Source organism: Rhineura floridana, chromosome 13, assembly GCF_030035675.1.
Source record: "Rhineura floridana isolate rRhiFlo1 chromosome 13, rRhiFlo1.hap2, whole genome shotgun sequence".
Taxonomy (NCBI): domain Eukaryota; kingdom Metazoa; phylum Chordata; class Lepidosauria; order Squamata; family Rhineuridae; genus Rhineura; species Rhineura floridana.
The window spans coordinates 5519256-5536868 of NC_084492.1; positions in this window are offsets into that span (position 1 = coordinate 5519256).

Consider the following 17613-nt stretch of genomic DNA (forward strand, 5'->3'; position numbering starts at 1 on the left):
GCGCACATGCGCGCGCGCAAGGCCAGCCACCCCCATCTATGCCCCTGGGAGGGCATGCGCCGGAGGTCCGCACCACCCGCACTCCCGCTAGTGACACCGCTGGAAGAGATCCTCGCCCTCTCCTGGGTGGCAACCTTTCAAGCATTTGAAGAGTGCTATCATATCTCCCCTCAGTCAGGCTAAACATGCCCAGTTCTTTCAATCTCTCCTCATACGGCCTTGTTTCCAGTTCCCTGATCATCCCTGTTGCCCTCCTCTGAACCTGTCCCAGTTTGTTCAGAACTAAATGCAGTACTCAAGATGAGGCCTAACCAATGCCAAATACAGAGGAACTAGTTCTTCACACAGTTTGGAAACTATACTTTTGTTAATGCAGCCTAAAACAGCATTTGCTTTTTTTGCAGCCACATCGCAAAACAATATTCATAAACGATCTAGAGTTAGGAGTAAGCAGCCAGATGGCCAAGTTTGCTGCTGATACCAAACTGTTCAGGGTGGTTAAAACAAAAAGAGATTGTGAAGAGTTCCAAAAGGATCTCTTCACACTGAGTGAAATGGCAGTGAAATGGCAAATGCATTGTGGCTGCATGTGTGCACACCATACATTTAAAGCACATGACTGACCCCCAAGGAATCCTAGGAACTGTAGTTTTGTAACTGTCCTGGGAATTGAGTTCTGTGCAGGCCAAACTACAGTTCCCAGGATCCTTTGGGGGAAGTCATGTGCTTTAAGTACATGGCATGTATGCAGCCCAAGTGTAGTGATGCACATTGGGGTAAAACATCTAAATTTCACATAAATGCTCATGGGGTCTGAACTGGTGGTGACTGACCAGGGACGAGACCTTGGAGTTGTAGTAGATAGATGTCCACCCAGGGTGCAGCAGCTGTGAAAGGAGAGAATGCCATGCTAGGATCATTAGGAAAGAGATGGAAAATAAAACTGCCAATATCATAATTAATCATACCTGGAATGTTGTATTCTGTTTTATGTTGTTTTTATTGTTTTGTTTTGAACTGTATGTATTTCTGTCCTAGGACCTTTGGATGAAGGGTGGATTATAAATCCTTTTAATTAGTGCCCTTATCTATGGTGTGACCACACTTAGAATAATGCATAGGTCACTTCTAGTTACCACACCTCAAAAAGATGTCGCCCTGGGCTCCTACCGGGATGAAGGGCAGGATATAAATCAAATAATAAACAAATAAATAAGAGAACTGGAAAAGGGACAGAAAAGGGCGACTCTAGGGATTATGAGGAAAGGTTACAACATCTGGAGCTTTCTTAGCCTGGGAAAAAGACAAGTAAAGGGTGAGCATGACAGTGTCTAAAAGTTTCCTTAGTTTGAAGGATGTGGCTAGGGGATTTTTCTCCTACTGGCGTAGTAATAGAACTAAACAGGTCCATCCATTGAAGGTGCAATATGGAAGATGATTCAGTGACAACAAAAGGAAGCACTTCTTCACACAGCTCATCATTTAAATTCTAGAATTAAAGATTGCAGTGATGGATCCCAACTTGGACAAAGGACTCTGAAGGATGGATTTAGACAAGGCAGGCCTGCAGTGGATGACTTTTTGCAGCTTCCATGGATCTTAAATCTGCATTTGACTCTATCTCTAGTGGGAGACTTTGGGGTAAATTGTCTCAAATCTCAATTAATAAAAGGCTCTTGTTTCTTACAAAAGCACTTCAAACATTACAAGTTGGATATGCTAAAGTTCACAGGGCATGCCATCTAACCCTGAGCTAAAAGAGTTCAGAGAGAATTTGCAGATGTTGTTTAATCTGTATGGAAATAAGTTTAGCCCTCTGTTGTATGATTTATGAACTGCATCTTACTATATTGGCAGGTGTTAATATACCAAATCTTATTTACTTAGACAATGTAGTACTGTCTGTCAATAACTAACGTAGGGCTGAGGTGTGTTCTTCAAATCTTTTTCTCTTACTATCAAAAAGAAATTAAATATCAGTTATGATAAAATGAAGATTATGCCCTTTTTCAACTGTGTAGTAAAAGACAGAGGGCATGCTTCTTTGATGGTCATCCCATACTGCAGGGGTGAGGAACCTTTTTCAGCTCAAGGCCCACATTCCTTCATGAACAACCTTCCAGAGGCCGCATTTCAGTAGTGGATGAGACCAGAGGCAAAAGTCAGAGGGGTCAGAGGCAAAAGTGGGTCTAGCAATGGATGTGACTCTTACCTTTGTATTAGGGATGAAGAAAGTGCAGCCCTTCAGATGTTGGACTACAGCTCCCCTCCTCCCTGACCATTGGCTCTGCTGACTGAGGCTGGTGTGGGTTAAAGTCCAGCAACATCTGGATAACACCACATAAGCTGTTTGCTTTGTAGAAAGCATCCAATATTGTCAAGGCTGTAGTTTGATTTCGTTTTGCAAAAGATGGTCAGCTTTGTTCTTCTGCCCTTCAGATCCTCTCTGCTAGATCTCTAGCAATTTTTTTGGTTTGGGCTGCATACATGGATTGCATGGGTAAATTTTAAACTTGAAACATTTCTGTCCATTTTTTTATTTTTTAAAAAATGTTTTGCATAAAATGCTTGTGTGCACCCAGGTGTGTAGTGGCAAATTCAAAAGTGCAGGGTCCCTTCATGTTAGACACAGCCACACACCCTCCCCCTATTTTTGCTGTTGAGTTGAGAATGAGATCCTTATTAATGCCTTCTGCCACAGACATCTCTAGGAACCAATAAGCATGAGAGGGGAGAGTGTTAGCTACTGAGAACAGTCTTCTCAATGGCTGATTCACCTCACCTCTTTTCACCCTGGATTGGCTTTGATCAGCAGGAAAAAACAAAGAAGCATGTTAGAAGACTCTTCTCAGTGGCAGACATACTCCCCTTTCATGTTGATTGGCTTGCAGGATGCTAGAGCTCCTACTGGGAGTAAGGGTGGGATACAAATGAAATCATAAATAAATAAATAAAATAGAGACACAGGGACCCGGCTGGGACCCTGCTACCAAAAAACTAAGGATCCAACACCCCCTGAGACCCCAGACCACTACACCCCTGTGTGTGCCCAAATATGTCAGTGGCAGCACTAAGAACAGAAGCTGGTTCATAGAATCATAGAATAGTAGAGTTGGAAGGGGCCTATAAAGCCATCGAGTCCAAACCCCTGCTCCAAAGCATTCCCGACAGATGGCTGTCCAGCTGCCTCTTGAATGCCTCCAGTGTCGGAGAGCCCACTACCTCTCTAGGTAATTGATTCCATTGTCATATGGCTCTAACAGTTAGGAATTTTTTCCTGATGATCAGCTGAAATCTGGCTTCCTGCAACTTGAGCCCATTATTCCGTGTCCTGCACTCTGGGACGATCGAGATCCTGGCCCTCCTCTATGTGACAACCTTTCATGTACTTCAAGAGTGCTATCATATCTCCCCTCAGTCTTCTCTTCTCCAGGCTAAACATGCCCAGTTCTTTCAGTCTCTCCTCATAGGGCTTGGTTTCCAGTCCCCTGATCATCCTTGTTGCCCTCCTCTGAACCTGTTCCAGTTTCTCTGCATCCTTCTTGAAGTGCGGAGATCATAACTGCACACAGTATTCAAGATGAGGCCTAACCAATGCTGAATAGAGGGGAAATAATACTTCACGCGATTTAGAAACTATACTTCTATTAATGCAGCCTAATATAGCATTTGCCTTTTTTGCAGCCACATCACACTGTTGGCTCATATTCAGCTTGTGATCAATGACAATTCCAAGATCCTTCTCACATATCGTATTGCTGAGCCAAGTATCCCCCATCTTATAACTGTGCATTTGATTTCTTTTTCCTAAGTGTAGAACATTGCATTTATCCCTGCTAAATTTCATTCTGTTGTTTTCAGCCCAATGCTCTAGCCTATCAAGGTCCCTTTGCATTTTATTTCTGTCTTTCATGGTATTAGCTATGCCCCCCAATTTTGTATCATCTGCAAATTTGATAAGCATGCTCTGTACCTCCTCATCCAAGTCATTAATAAAAATGTTGAAGAGCACTGGGCCCAGGACAGAGCCCTGTGGTACCCCACTTGTTACTTAAGCCCAGTTTGAGAAGGAACCATTGATAAGCACTCTTTGAGTACGATTCTGGAGCCAACTGTGGATCCACCTGATAGTTGTTCCATCCAGCCCACATTTAGCTAATCAGAATATCCTGGGGCACTTTGTCAAAAGCTTTGCTGAAGTCGAGATATATTATGTCCACAGCATTCCCACAGTCTATAAGGGAGGTTACCCGGTCAAAAAATGCGATAAGATTAGTTTGGCAGGATTTGTTCTTCATAAATCCATGTTGGTTCCTCATAATCACTGCATTGTTTTCAAGGTGCTTACAGATTGACTGCTTTATAATCTGCTCCAGAGTTTTTCCAGGGATTGATGTTAGGCTGACTGGTCTGTAGTTCCCCGGTTCCTCCTTTTTCCCTTTTTTGAAGATAGGGACATTAGCTCTCCTCCAGTCATCTGGCACTTCATCAGTCTTCTATGATTTCACAAAGATAATAGAGAATGGTTCTGAGAGTTCTTCAGCCAGTTCCTTCAATACTCTAGGATGCAGTTTATCAGGCCCTGCCGATTTAAACTCGTTCAAAGTGATTAGGTATTCCTTGACCATTTGTCTCTCAATCTCAAGCTCAAATCTTGCCCTTTCTACTTCATGTTTCCCGGGAGGGTCACAGATCCTTTTTCAGAGAAGACTGAGCCAAAGTAGGAATTGAGCACTTCTGCCTTTTCTTTGTCATCTGTTATCATTTTGCCAGCCTCATTGAGTAGCTGTGCCACCGTTTCTTTTCTCTGTCTTTTACTATGGACATACCTGAAGAAAGCTTTTTTGTTGTTGCTTTTGGCATCCCTCGCTAACCTCAGCTCATTCTCAGCTTTAGCCTTCCTGACACCATCCCGGCAATTCCGTGATACCTGCCTGGACTCTTCCTTTGTGGCCTGGCCTTCTTTCCACTTCTTGTATGTGTCCTTTTTTGTTTTCAGGTCCTCTCTAAACTTTTTGTGAAGCCACATTGGCTTCTTCTGCTGTTTCCCCCCCTTTTTTCCTTGTTGGTATTGCTTGCCATTGAGCTTTTAGTAGTTCCTTTTTTTAGAAACTCCCACCCATCTTGGACTCCTTTTCTCATTAGGGTGACTTGCCATGGAACAGTACGTAGAATTGTTCTGAGTTTATTAAAATCAGCTTTCCTGAAGTCCAGGGTGCGCGTATGGCTACTCTCAGCTTTTGCTTCTGTTAAAATCAAGAATTCAAGTATGGTGTGGTCACTTTCCCCCAGAGTTCCTATAACTGCCACTTCATCCACCAAATCCACCAATTTCAGAAGGCTTAGCTTCGGGCTGCAACTTACTAGCTGCAATTTTTATATGAGTACCTGACCAAAATTCCTGAAAAACAAATGTTGCTCATATGGTACGACAGGACCATGTCTCTTTTTTTCCTGGAGCTATAATAAGGTGAAACCCACTTTGTCCCAAATGGTCAAAGATATTGATTTTCAAAGCTCTTTATCATCTGGCTAGAATATCTATTCTCCTTTACATTGGGGGGGTTGCTTTGGATCCACAAGGAGACTGTGTTAATTACTTGACGTTGTTATTTGTCCCAAAATATAGGAAAGGATATGGATTGCTTCAGTTGTCTCCCTTCAGTTATTTTGGAAGTAAGGTTTAATGGCATTCCACATGCAAGTCAAGTATGTCTGTGAGGCAGTGAACAGTGTGAAACTGCTACACACATTTACTACTGTGTAATTCTTATAGAGACAAAAGAAGTAAACTTATTTGTCCCTCGATTACTTCCTTCCTAGGAAGATCTTTAGAGTGGTGTATGTCCTTCCAGATAATGGATACACAATCTTATATACTAGTTGCCCTCTATTCGGCACTGGTTAGGTCTCATCTTGAGTACTGCAGACAAACTGGAACAGATTCAGTGGAGGGCAATGAGGATCATCTGGGGCCTAGAAGCAAAGCCCTATGAGGAGAGATTGAAAGATCTAGGCATGTTTAGCCTTAAGAAGAGAAGACCGAGGGGAAATATGATCGCACTCTTCAAGTATTTGAAAGGTTACCACACAGAGGAGGGCCAGGATTTCTTCTCGATCGTCCCAGAGTGCAGGATACAGAATAATGGGCCCAAATTACTGGAAGCCAGATTTCAGAGGAACATCAGGAAAAAAACTTCGTAACTCTTAATGCAGTACAACAATGGAACCAGTGACCTAGGGAGGTGGTGGGCTCTCCAACCCTGGAGGCATTCAAGAGGCAGCTGGACAGCCACCTGTTGGGTATGCTTGAAGTTGGATTCCTGCATTGAGCAGGGGGTTGGACTCTGGTCTTATAACTTTATGGTGGCCTATATAGGGGCCTATAACTTATAGGGGCCTATAACTTTTAACTCTACCATTATGTCATTGTAGGATTCCAGGAATCAGTTCCAAGATACTAAGATCTGTAAGCAATGTTTACAGAAATGTTAGAGTGCATGAAAGATGTATTGTTAGTGGGCCTTTATTTTGGTGTTTCTTCCTAGCACCACAAATTGTATGCAATGACATATTTCTTTCTTTTCTTTTTTTGAATTTGTGGTTTGTGGATTATTAATAAACTGAACTGAATTAAGTGTGATTAATTCGATCAGGTGAGCAGGGGAAAGAGAACACTTATTGTCCTGTTCAGCTCTGATGCAAAATCCCACAGAGAAAGCGGCAAGCTGCATACAAACGTGGACAAAAGTTGCTGGGACATGGATAGAACACAGTAAGCAACCTGCTCCAACAAAGGTTGGGATCAAACAGAGGCCTTTTAAGCCTCTCTCTCCTCCAGTCTACCTCCTCCAGGCTCCACCCCTCTGTACAGAGCATCAGAGCAATAAAGAGCCAACCTTCTGGCCTGAAGACAGGCACTCCTCCTCTGCTCCATAGCCTCCCTCCTGGTACCGCTGGACTGGTGGTGTGCATTTGCTCCACTATGTGGGATGTTCAGTGAACCAATGAAATACAAGAGAGAAATATTTTACAAACACATTCACTGACCAACCATCAGCAATCATGGGTGTGTGTGTGATACTTATCTATTTTTTTAAAGTGGATCAATGAATTCATTACTGAGAATGTGATACAATCAAACCAGGACTCCCAAACAATCATTTGTAAACTTTGTTTTTAATCTCAGCATATTATTTTCAGATTTCCTTAACTAATAACTGTTCAACTAATAGTTGCAGTCAGGGCCAGCACCAGAGGGCAGACATGTTGGGCCCTGGCCAGGGGCCCCTGAAAGGCCCCACCTTAGGATGGGTGGGTAGCACTCCCTTCCACGATCTGCGGCAGCATCAACTACCGCCCCTGCCGCATAGGCCCCTCCTACCTCTCCCTTTATGTAAATGCTGGTCACGCTACAGGCACAAGCCTGCCCTCAACCAAGATGGCGGCTGAGGTCCCTAAGGAGGCTGATTCCCCTTCCACCATCTTGGTTGATAGAAGGGATGTGCGCACGTGGGAGAGGGGTGTCTGAGAGCTCCCAGATCAGATCATGGAAGGTAGATAGATGTGGCATACGTGCATGCAGGTGCCGGGGCCCAGAGCAGCCTGGTGCCCAAGGGACTCAGTATGCCTGGCGCCAGCCTTGGTTACAATTTAAGGAACTAACTATAGCCAACAGATATTTCTATCAAACTTTAAAAAGCAGGGAAATTGGGCAGCTACAGTGAATGCACATGGGGAGCAAGAGACCTGACCTCCTCTGAGATATTGTACTGCCCTACAAATTTGTATGACAGCCAGTGTGGTGTAGTGGTTAAGGTGTTGGACCAGGGTTCAAATCCCCACACAGCCATGAAGCTCACCGGGCAACCTTGGGCCAGTCACTGCCTCTCAGCCTCAGAGGAAGGCAATGGTAAACCACCTCTGAATACCGCTTACCATGAAAACCCTATTCATAGGGTCACCATAAGTTGGGATTGACTTGAAGGCAGTCCATTTCCATTTTTCACAAATTTGTAAAACTGCTAACACAATTTGGGTTGGTCTTTCACAGTCCAATCCACTCCCTGTGTAGCTTGGAGCACTAAGGGGCTGATGTGCCCTGCTGCCATCTTGGTTGACAGGCATGCACGCACAGTGCGCATGGCATTCACATGAAGCGATGGGAGAGGTAAGTGGGGTGTGTGGACAGGCTGGTGTCCAAGGGCCCAGTCATGCCTGGTGCTGGCCTGGGTGTAGAAACTAGTCTACTGTACAAAGGTAAAATTTGCATTCATTGCTCCACCCACTTTTGCCTCTGGCCCTGCCCACTACTGGCATGTGGCCCTCAGAACATTGGCCAGAAGGGAAGTGGCCCTCAGGCTAAAAAAGATTCCCCGTCCCTGCTCTAGATTCTCCATCACATTTGATAAGCAGTTATACAGACCTAATTCATAGCTATATTTTGAAAAGTTTCTATGTAATTTGGCTTAGAAATCTCCAGCTTTCTTAAAATTTCTTTTTCTGAAATGTAAAATTGCATTTTGCAGCTAGCACATTTTTCCATTTCTTAGGATCTCTAATAGTAAAATTATTTCTGATCATCACTTGTCATCTGGCTTTCATAATGTGCCTACAATATGTATTATACATTAACAATACTCTGGGTGTTGTCCCTGGGGCTGCCAACAAGATTGTCTAAATAGTGTTCTCTAGGTACCCTTCAGGTTATTTCATGTGGGTCAAACTACAAGACACTCATTTCCTTCCTTCCTCTGGCACTATCATTGTGTCGTTTTAGCTCATTTGGAAGAATTGACTAGTTTGGGTTTCTCTTAGTTTCTCATTTTTTGAATCTTTAAGTTCAGTTTGCCCTGCATCAGTTTGAAATTTTTTTAAACAAAAATCTCTAAAAATTTTGTATGCATTTCTGTGCATGTTCCTCCTAATACACTCATTTTTGTACACAATGTACACACGTGCAAGTCATTTTCCCGAATATCGCCTGCTACTTCCACTAATATACACATTTTTGGCTGGTGAACTGCACTGCAAAATTTAGGGAATTGTGAAATTTGAAGGATGGCTGCACTTTGGTTTGGGTATCGATTTGAGAAGTGTGAATCAGGTGGGTTTGCATTATAATATGAACAGAAACTAATTTATCTTCAAATTCTTATGCCTGGGTAAAACATTTTTAAAAATGTTTTATCCTGGTTCTGAAAGTATTGCAACATGGACACCTGGTGGGCCTCTTTAGGGAGGGCATTCCAAAGCCAGGGTGCCACCACTGGAAAAGCCCTCGCCCCTGTGGACGATTAACACTCTTCTGATAGAGACGGCTTTCAACTAAATTAATAGACTCACACAGCCTGCCAAACTCCTGGTCCAAAGGCAGAAATGAGAGACGTCCATAGAAAACAACAGAGAAATTCTGGAGTTTTAGAAGACAGCAGCATAGCCTTCCCCAAAACAGAATGTTCCTAACCTTGGCGTTTAATGGGAACCAGGAAGCTTCTTCTCCAGAGACTGAGATGAGTTTCCTCAGTATTTTCTTATCTCCATGGCAAGGATTGGGAATCTGTGGCCTGTCAAATTTGCTGAATTCTGGCTCTCATCAACCCCAGCCAGTATTGCCAATGGTCAGGGATGACAGGAGTTGAAGTCCAATAACATCAGGGGGGCCACAGGCTCCCCATCCCTGTTCTGTGCCCTCAACCCTAGAAGCTGATAGTCTCTTGTAAGGATGCTTAGAATATAATTTTATTTTAATTGACAAACGTCTGTTCTTCTGCAGACCTAAGAAGTCCTCAAAGTACATAGAACCACTTCCTTATTTTTTTTGGAGGTGGAGAGGGGGAAGACTGTTGTACTTCCAAACTAATTGGCACTAGACCATGTGAGTTCACTGTAGGAAGAAATGATGAGTGCTGCCCTCAAGATTGCTACAAGATTTTCAAAGGCCCTAAACTAGACTGAATTAGAAAAAGCATCACCCATTGGAAATGATAAGTGTTTTTTTCTTCCCCTCTTGCCTGGGCTTTAACAAATGCCACGCCTGTTCTTTATTCTGAAAAGCTGCAAGGTTTTTTTTGACAGCTTGGTGTAGGTTGGATGCTTGAGGCTGAAGCACATTTCCAAGGAGTTCATTAACCACAGGACAAAATCCCACACCCATCATTATTAAGGCATTCATTTATAAAACGTTTTCTGTAATACACATAATCGTAAGGAAAGGTACCCTGCGATTCATAGTAAACAAATCTGGTTATTAAGCAAGCTTATTAGACCAAGGCAGGGGAAGGGAAGAAAACCTTCAGCCGTTTCCAAAAGGCTGCTTGGTAATTCAGAAGGCAAAACATGGAATAATAAAGTGCAGATCATTTTTGGCAGGTTCAGTTCTGCAATCAGAATGGTCTGAAGGCACATCAGGCCACCACCTTGCTGAAGCTAAGCAGGTCTGAGTCACCTGGGAACCACATGTATTCCCCCTTCGGTTCTGTGATGAATGAAAGGCAGAATATAAATGTAATAAATAAATAAATAAAGTGTACATGTATTTTAATTTTGGATTAAACTTCACACGTATGATAAAGCAGACCGACAACACTGTTCGTTTAGGGCATTGCCTCCTGCACGGTGGCACTCAGCACTGGTGACTGATGCCCACTGGACTCTGTTCCTGAAGCTGACCCCTGAAGAGCTACAGAGATGCTGCTGTTCTGGATCCTCTGGTTGGCTACAGGTGTTGTCACCTCTGCTCGCAATCTTGAGATGCAGCTTCATATTTATTATCACAGTGGCAATAAGACAAGTACTAACAGCCAGAACATCTGGGAGGTGGGGAAGACGACACTCCATCACTGCCCTTGTCAACGCTCCCGTTTTCCTGCTCTCAGCCTCCTCTAGCTGAGTGCTGAGGGAGGCAGCTATGGACTGTCTAGCCTGGTGAGAAGACCCCATCCCCTCTGAACTGTACTTAAGCCTACTTGCTGTGGCCGCTTGGAGTGCAGTAAGACTAGTACTTGTTTGAGAGAGGCAGAGAGAGAAAGATTTGAGTAATAAAATATAAAAATACTATCAGAGTTTGGTATACATAGCAGCAAAGTGCAGAAATGAATAGTCTGGTAAGACTGGTGGTTGAAAAAAAATAAAGAAACTTAAGGTTTATTATTACTGGAAAATAAAGCCATTCTGAGTATAGGTATACTCCCAGAACCGCTGTCTATTATCTTTGCAAAATCATGATGGGTGAAGTACCAGATAACTGCAGGTAGGCTAATGTTGTCCCTATCTTCAAAGGGGGCAAAAGGGAGGAGCCTAGGAACTACAGACTAGTACAGCCTGACATCAATCCCTGGGAAAATTCTAGAGCAAATTATAAAGGGGTCAGTTTCTAAGCACCTTGAAAACAATGCAGTGATTAGCAGAAACCAACATGGATTTGTCAAGAACAAATCCTGCCAGACTAATCTTATCTCATTTTTTTTATCGGATAACCTTCCTGGTAGACTATGGAAATGCTGTGGACATAATATATCTTGACTTCAGCTCTAACCACTACGCCACAAAAGCACCCACAAAACCTATGGCCATTTTGGTTTAACAGCACACCGGGGGCTGACAGATATGTGCATTGGGGACCTTTATTTATTTTATTTATTTATTGTCATTTATTAGATTTATATCCCGTCCTTTCTCCCAGTAGAAGTAGCTGGAGTCAAAACTGAGAGATGCCTGCTGTGTGTATCTGAACCCTCCAAGGTAGGGAAGGTGCACCCACATGCAAATGTAGAAAAAGAAGGAATATAGGTAATTTTAACAATAATGTACAGCAGCATAGTCACAGTATTGGCCACATATAAAACAATCTTCCAATACAGCCACACTTCTCAACCAGTGTCACTTCCCCCATGGACCACTTGAACATTGCTGACATTCTTGGCAGACCACTTAATGATTTTTCTGCCTGCTGTGCTGCATGTTGCATGATTTTAAATTGCATGCTACTTGCCACTTTTATTTTTTTGTATCATAACTTATTTATTTATTTTATTATAATTATTTTTACCCTGCCCTTTTTCCAAAACTGGAACTCACGGTGGCTTCCAGATAAAAGCACACATATAATTAAAAACATACAAAAGTCTAGATTAAAATCAAATTAAACAATTTACAGTATTAAAACCATTCATACATACAGTTAAAATAATTCAAACTCAGTTTAAAATAATACAATTAGACAATAGCAATGCAGCACCCTTCAAGTCCTGTCCTTAACAGCTTTCAGTTCCAAAGGCTTGTTGAAATAAAAAAGTCTTTGCTTGCCAATGGAAGGACTGCAAGGAGGGGGCCATTCTTGCTTCCCTAGGAAGGGAGTTCCAAAGCCTCGGGGCAGCCACCAAAAAAACCCTATCTCGCGTCCCCACTAGTCATGCTTGTGAGGACGTAGGTATTGAGAGAAGGGCCTCTCCTGAGGATCTCAGGGCCTGGGCAGGCTCATATAGGGAGATACGGTCTGACAGATAGCCTGGACCTAAGTCATATAGGGCTTTATAGGTCATCACCAGCACTTTGAATTGTGTCCGGAAACAGAGTGGCAACCAGTGGAGCTTTTGTAACAGGAGAGTCGTATGGTCCCTGTAACCAGCCCCAGTTAACATTCTGGCTGCAGCATGTTGCACCAACTGAAGTTTCCGAAGTCTTCAGAGGCAGCCCCATGTAGAGCGCGTTACAGTAATCTAAACGGGATGTAACTAAGGCATGTGTCACCGTGGCCAGATCAGACGGCTCAAGGAACGGGCGCAGAACTCTATAGAATTAAATTTGCAAGTGTCCATCACAGACACACTGTGGAAAACCTGAATGAACCTCATGGACTATAGGTAGTCCACAGACCACAGTTTGGAAACCTCTATTCCAGCCTTAAAGAAATAGAGTTCCAGGGGGACTTGCAGTGAGAAGGTACAGAAAGCTGCACAGTTACCTCTCCCACTGCTGGCTAAAGTGCTCCTGAAACTTTGTGTGTGTGTAGAGGGGATAAAGGCGCTGGGGACCCAGGCACTGAGCTCAGGAGCTCTATGCCTGCAGGATGTCAGGCACAGACTCTTCACCAAGGTCTGACGTCCAGTGGTGAGTTCAAAAATGTTACTTGAGAAAGATGTGGATGGGAAGAACCAGAGGCTCCAGATGTTGAAGATGCTCAGAAGAGAGCCTTTTCCACAAGCCTTTTAAGTAGGGACCTTATCCCAGTCTGTGTCTGTGTTGGAATTGCTTTTTACTATGTTTCAAAAAAAAATTAAAAGATGTTTTTTAAGTGTTTTTTTTTAAATGTTTTTAAAGATGTTTTGTTTTAATATATTTTAAAGTCTGTTTTTTCTAAGATGTTTTATAGTGTTTTTAGCATATATGTTTGCCGCCCTGGGCTCCTACTGGGAGGAAGGGCAGGATATAAATCTAATTAATTAATTAATAGCCAGTGTGGTGTAGTGGTTAAGGTGTTGGACTACGACCTGGGAGACCAGGGTTCGAATCCACACAGCCATGAAGCTCACTGGGTGACCTTGGGCCAGTCACTGCCTCTCAGCCTCATGAAAACCCTCTTCATAGGGTCACCATAAGTCGGAATCGACTTGAGGGCGGTACATTTACATTAAGTAAGAAAGAGAGGACGAGACAGTGCACATACCAGAGGGAGAGAGAGCGTCTACTAAGCAAAACCTGTTCTTACATAGACTTGCAGGGGATCCAAAAGTGTGTCTAGGTGTGTTAGCACAATGACCAATTGGAAGAGGTCAAAAGGAGGGAACAAATGAGATTGGGTAAAATTTAGGAAGGTTCTGTTAAGTTGTAGATTGGGCAAGTAATCAGTCAAGGATCACTCATCTGGAAGGTTGACCTGAATGGGTTTACCTGTCAAGAACTATGACTATGGCCTGAGGTTGTCTGACGCATCCTGCAAGTGCCATTATTCTATCTAGTGTGTATCTGCAATTCTATGGGATTCCCAATCAGTTGAAAGAGCCTCTCTCAGGAGTCTAAAGCTAAGGCTTCAGGATGCCCAAACCACACCTGGTGCCCTTTTGTTTACTAATCAATTATCCCATTACCATTATTGTAGCCTAATTTTCTGAGTAGAAGGTCAATGAACTTTCTGGATTCCCCCTGATCTCTTTGAGTAAGTAGATCTAGCAAAAAGAAAGAGACCATTCATAAGAATGTACATTATAGGAGGTTGCTTCCTATGGTCACCGGCTTTAGCCATACTCATTTTTGGACACCTAATGGAGGCTAACTGTGGAAGTCACACAGATCTTTTTTTCTTGAGGAAGCTGGAACGACTTCCGGTAAGACGCTTGGTATCTCGGCTCCCTCTGTTCACAATTTAAAAACTTCTAGAGCTACCTTTAACTTTTTCCAAACAACTTGATAAAAAGCCTGTTTTGAAGTTAAAAGAAGGAAGTACATTCCTGTGGTGCTCTACCTCTCGCTAAAGGACTCCTAGTAGACAAAATAAGATAACAACTGTTTGCCTGCTCCTGTCCCTACAGTCATCTTCAGGAGAGTAAAGGGAAAGATGGCGATTTAACAAGACGCATTTATCAGAGTTGATGCTAAAACACAGTATAATCTGACTAAGAATTTATCCTCCCTACTTAATTTACTGCTGATATCTCATAATTCTCGGCACCAAATCTCTGGTATGAAATGTATCAACTGACTCAAAAGATAGTTTTAGTGCTCTGAGGAACTACTTTTAACTGAAGAATTTTCTGGCGGCTAAGAATTTCAGAGACATTCCTAAAGTCAAGCCATCAGCATAAATCTTCTTCCCTCTCTCGGGTTATGATGGACTTCCCAAGATAACATATTTCACTAATTTTTAGACCTTGACTTTTTGTTCTACTAATTTTTAAGCTGTTTTTAAATTAAAGAATAATCCTGACAGACTTAAAACTGCTATAATATCCAATGAGAGGATAAGATGGCGTTGTGAACAACAAAACCTGTCTATTCTTTTTAATTTTTAGCTTTTTAGTGTATCTGATTCAAGAAAAATTACTCAAAGACTTGCTTATTTCTACTTATGGGAGAGCTGGAACATTACCACACTTTCTAAGACTTATTCCAGCTCGTAATCTGAAGTGGTGACGCTAATAAAGCTAGTAATGGTTCTAACAAGAAAAGCTCGAAAAGCTTTGGGAAATACCCCCAACTTTGAGAGCCTACCTGTGACTGGAGGTCTTGAAAGAAAGGATTCAACCCAACTCCTAACATCTAGTCCAAGCTGTCCAGTGGAGTCTCAAAGTGACCAATTAAAGATTACAAACTTTTTTACTATAACCTCAAAGAAAGAAAATGAAGGGGCTTCTTTACAAGACATTCAAGTTTCGCATTTCCCCCTTGATTGGTCTCTATCCCTTAAGGATAATATCCAAGCTATCCCAGATGAATATCCATCAGTAAATTTGGCCGATGAAATTGCATTGGATGAGAATGTACAAAAACAACTGCCAACTCAATTTAAAAATAATGGTAAAAAGACGGTGATGGAAAAGTTACATCAAGCAGACCCACCAAAATACCAGCTAAATAATGATTCGACCAACATGTCTAACACCAAGCCAAACCCAACTGTGGAGAAATGTTTAGACTCGCTAAATGAAGAACATTCTCAATACTTACACCTGGATTCAGTAGAGAATAACCCACTGATCTTGGGCTGGATGTCTATGCTACTAAAGGATATTGACCTTATGAAGTCATCCCTGAGGGAATGTAATCATCTTTTAATAATTCTTGTAAAATTGTACCAAAATCATGAACAAAGCGAAGAGAAACCACCCTCTCCCAAAAGAAAGTTACAAAAATTCAAATACAAGAAGGCAAGAACAAACCCTCAGAAATGTAAAAAATTCAAGACTAGGAAGCCTAACACAAAAAAACCAAAAAACTTAAAGAACTTAAAGACAACACGGGGAAAAAAGATGAACTTCAAAAAGCTTTTTGACATATTGGATAAACCCGCCACCCAAACGATCTCAAGATTGCCTCAAAAGAGTGCAGGCATAACATCTTCCTTAATTTCTGGAGCGAAGCTCCAATCTCAGGACACCCCTATATTCCCATCTACTCTGCCTCCCCTGAAGGCCTATTTACCAACGTCCATGCATCATATTACTCCTCAAAATAGGTTACCAGATATGCAACTAAGGGAGTCTAGTAAACATCTGAAAGTGGAAGCTATAAAAGATTATAATTGGAACCTTGTTCTGAACCCCTACAAACTGGTACTGATAAACTTCCCCAAACCTAATGGTTTTCTATCCCAATTTAATCGTAAACTACATCTGCAGGAGCTACTAAGAAATCACCTCCTGATTCATATACCCTTAATAGAAATTGAACGGATAGAATATATATACCATGATGGGAGAAGAGCTCGTGCACTGATCTCCTTTGCTACTCGGAGTGTGGCGAATCGAGTTCTCAAGGCCAAGGCTCTATTTGAAAAGCTTGGAATTGCCATATCAAGATTCTTTGAAAATAAGGCAGTCCCAGTAGCTCTAATACACTGCTGTAGACCATGTGAAGACCATATGAATGAAAAGGAAAAAGGAAAACAAGAGGCCAATAATGAGCTGACTCTGGAAGATTCATCACCTACCAAACTTAGAGACATTGTTCCAGACAATTATGAGAAGAACACAGATACAGTGCATCAAGAAGACAGCCAATCTCTTAATGAATTTGAGAACTCTTTTGATGAGGATGAGAAAATGACAATAAATTCCTTTGCCACGCTACCTCCTCACAGTCAAATTGATATCCTCATAAGATTTGAACGTCTAAAGTCTCACTTACTGGACATTTTCAAAGAAGTAAAAGTCCCCCTGGACCCCAAAGCTGGAGAGATCGATTTAACATTAAGTCCTTCCAAGGACAGAGGCACTCTTAAATCTTCAGGAGAGTTGGAAAAAACCCCGAAAACTATACATGATACAACTATATCATTACCACCTTCCTCCAATAAGTCTGTAATTACACCAATTGAACCTATACAAAAAGATGATTATATAGGCCCTACCGGGGTGAAGAATACAGACCAACAGAATCTGGATATAGCGGAGTCAATTCCAACCATTTCAACCATCACACAGTCTCACTTTGATTATAATTCCTCCCCTAATCCATCTGCTAACAAAAGAAACAGACCAGCGCAGAAAACCAATCAACTCAGCAATGCCTGACTGCCATTTAACTCTACTGAGAATAATCTGGCTTTTATATCTTGGAATATCTCTGGATGGCGGAATAAATGTGCTGACCCGAGCTTCTTTACCTATTTAAAAAGATACAATATCATTTTACTGCAGGAGACATGGATCAGTGAGGACATATTTCTAAATGGATACACATCCTATACTTTACATGCATCCCCTAGTATGAAAGGTGGCCGCCCTAAAGGAGGTCTATGTCTCTTCATTTCCACTAAGATACTGGCCTCCTATATAAATTTGGATTCCTTAGATGAGATGGCAATTGCAATAATAATAAACCTCTCTTGGACTCGGCTCCTGATCATAAATGTGTACCTTCCAGTATGTAGTCAAAAGAAATCAGCAAAGTCAACCA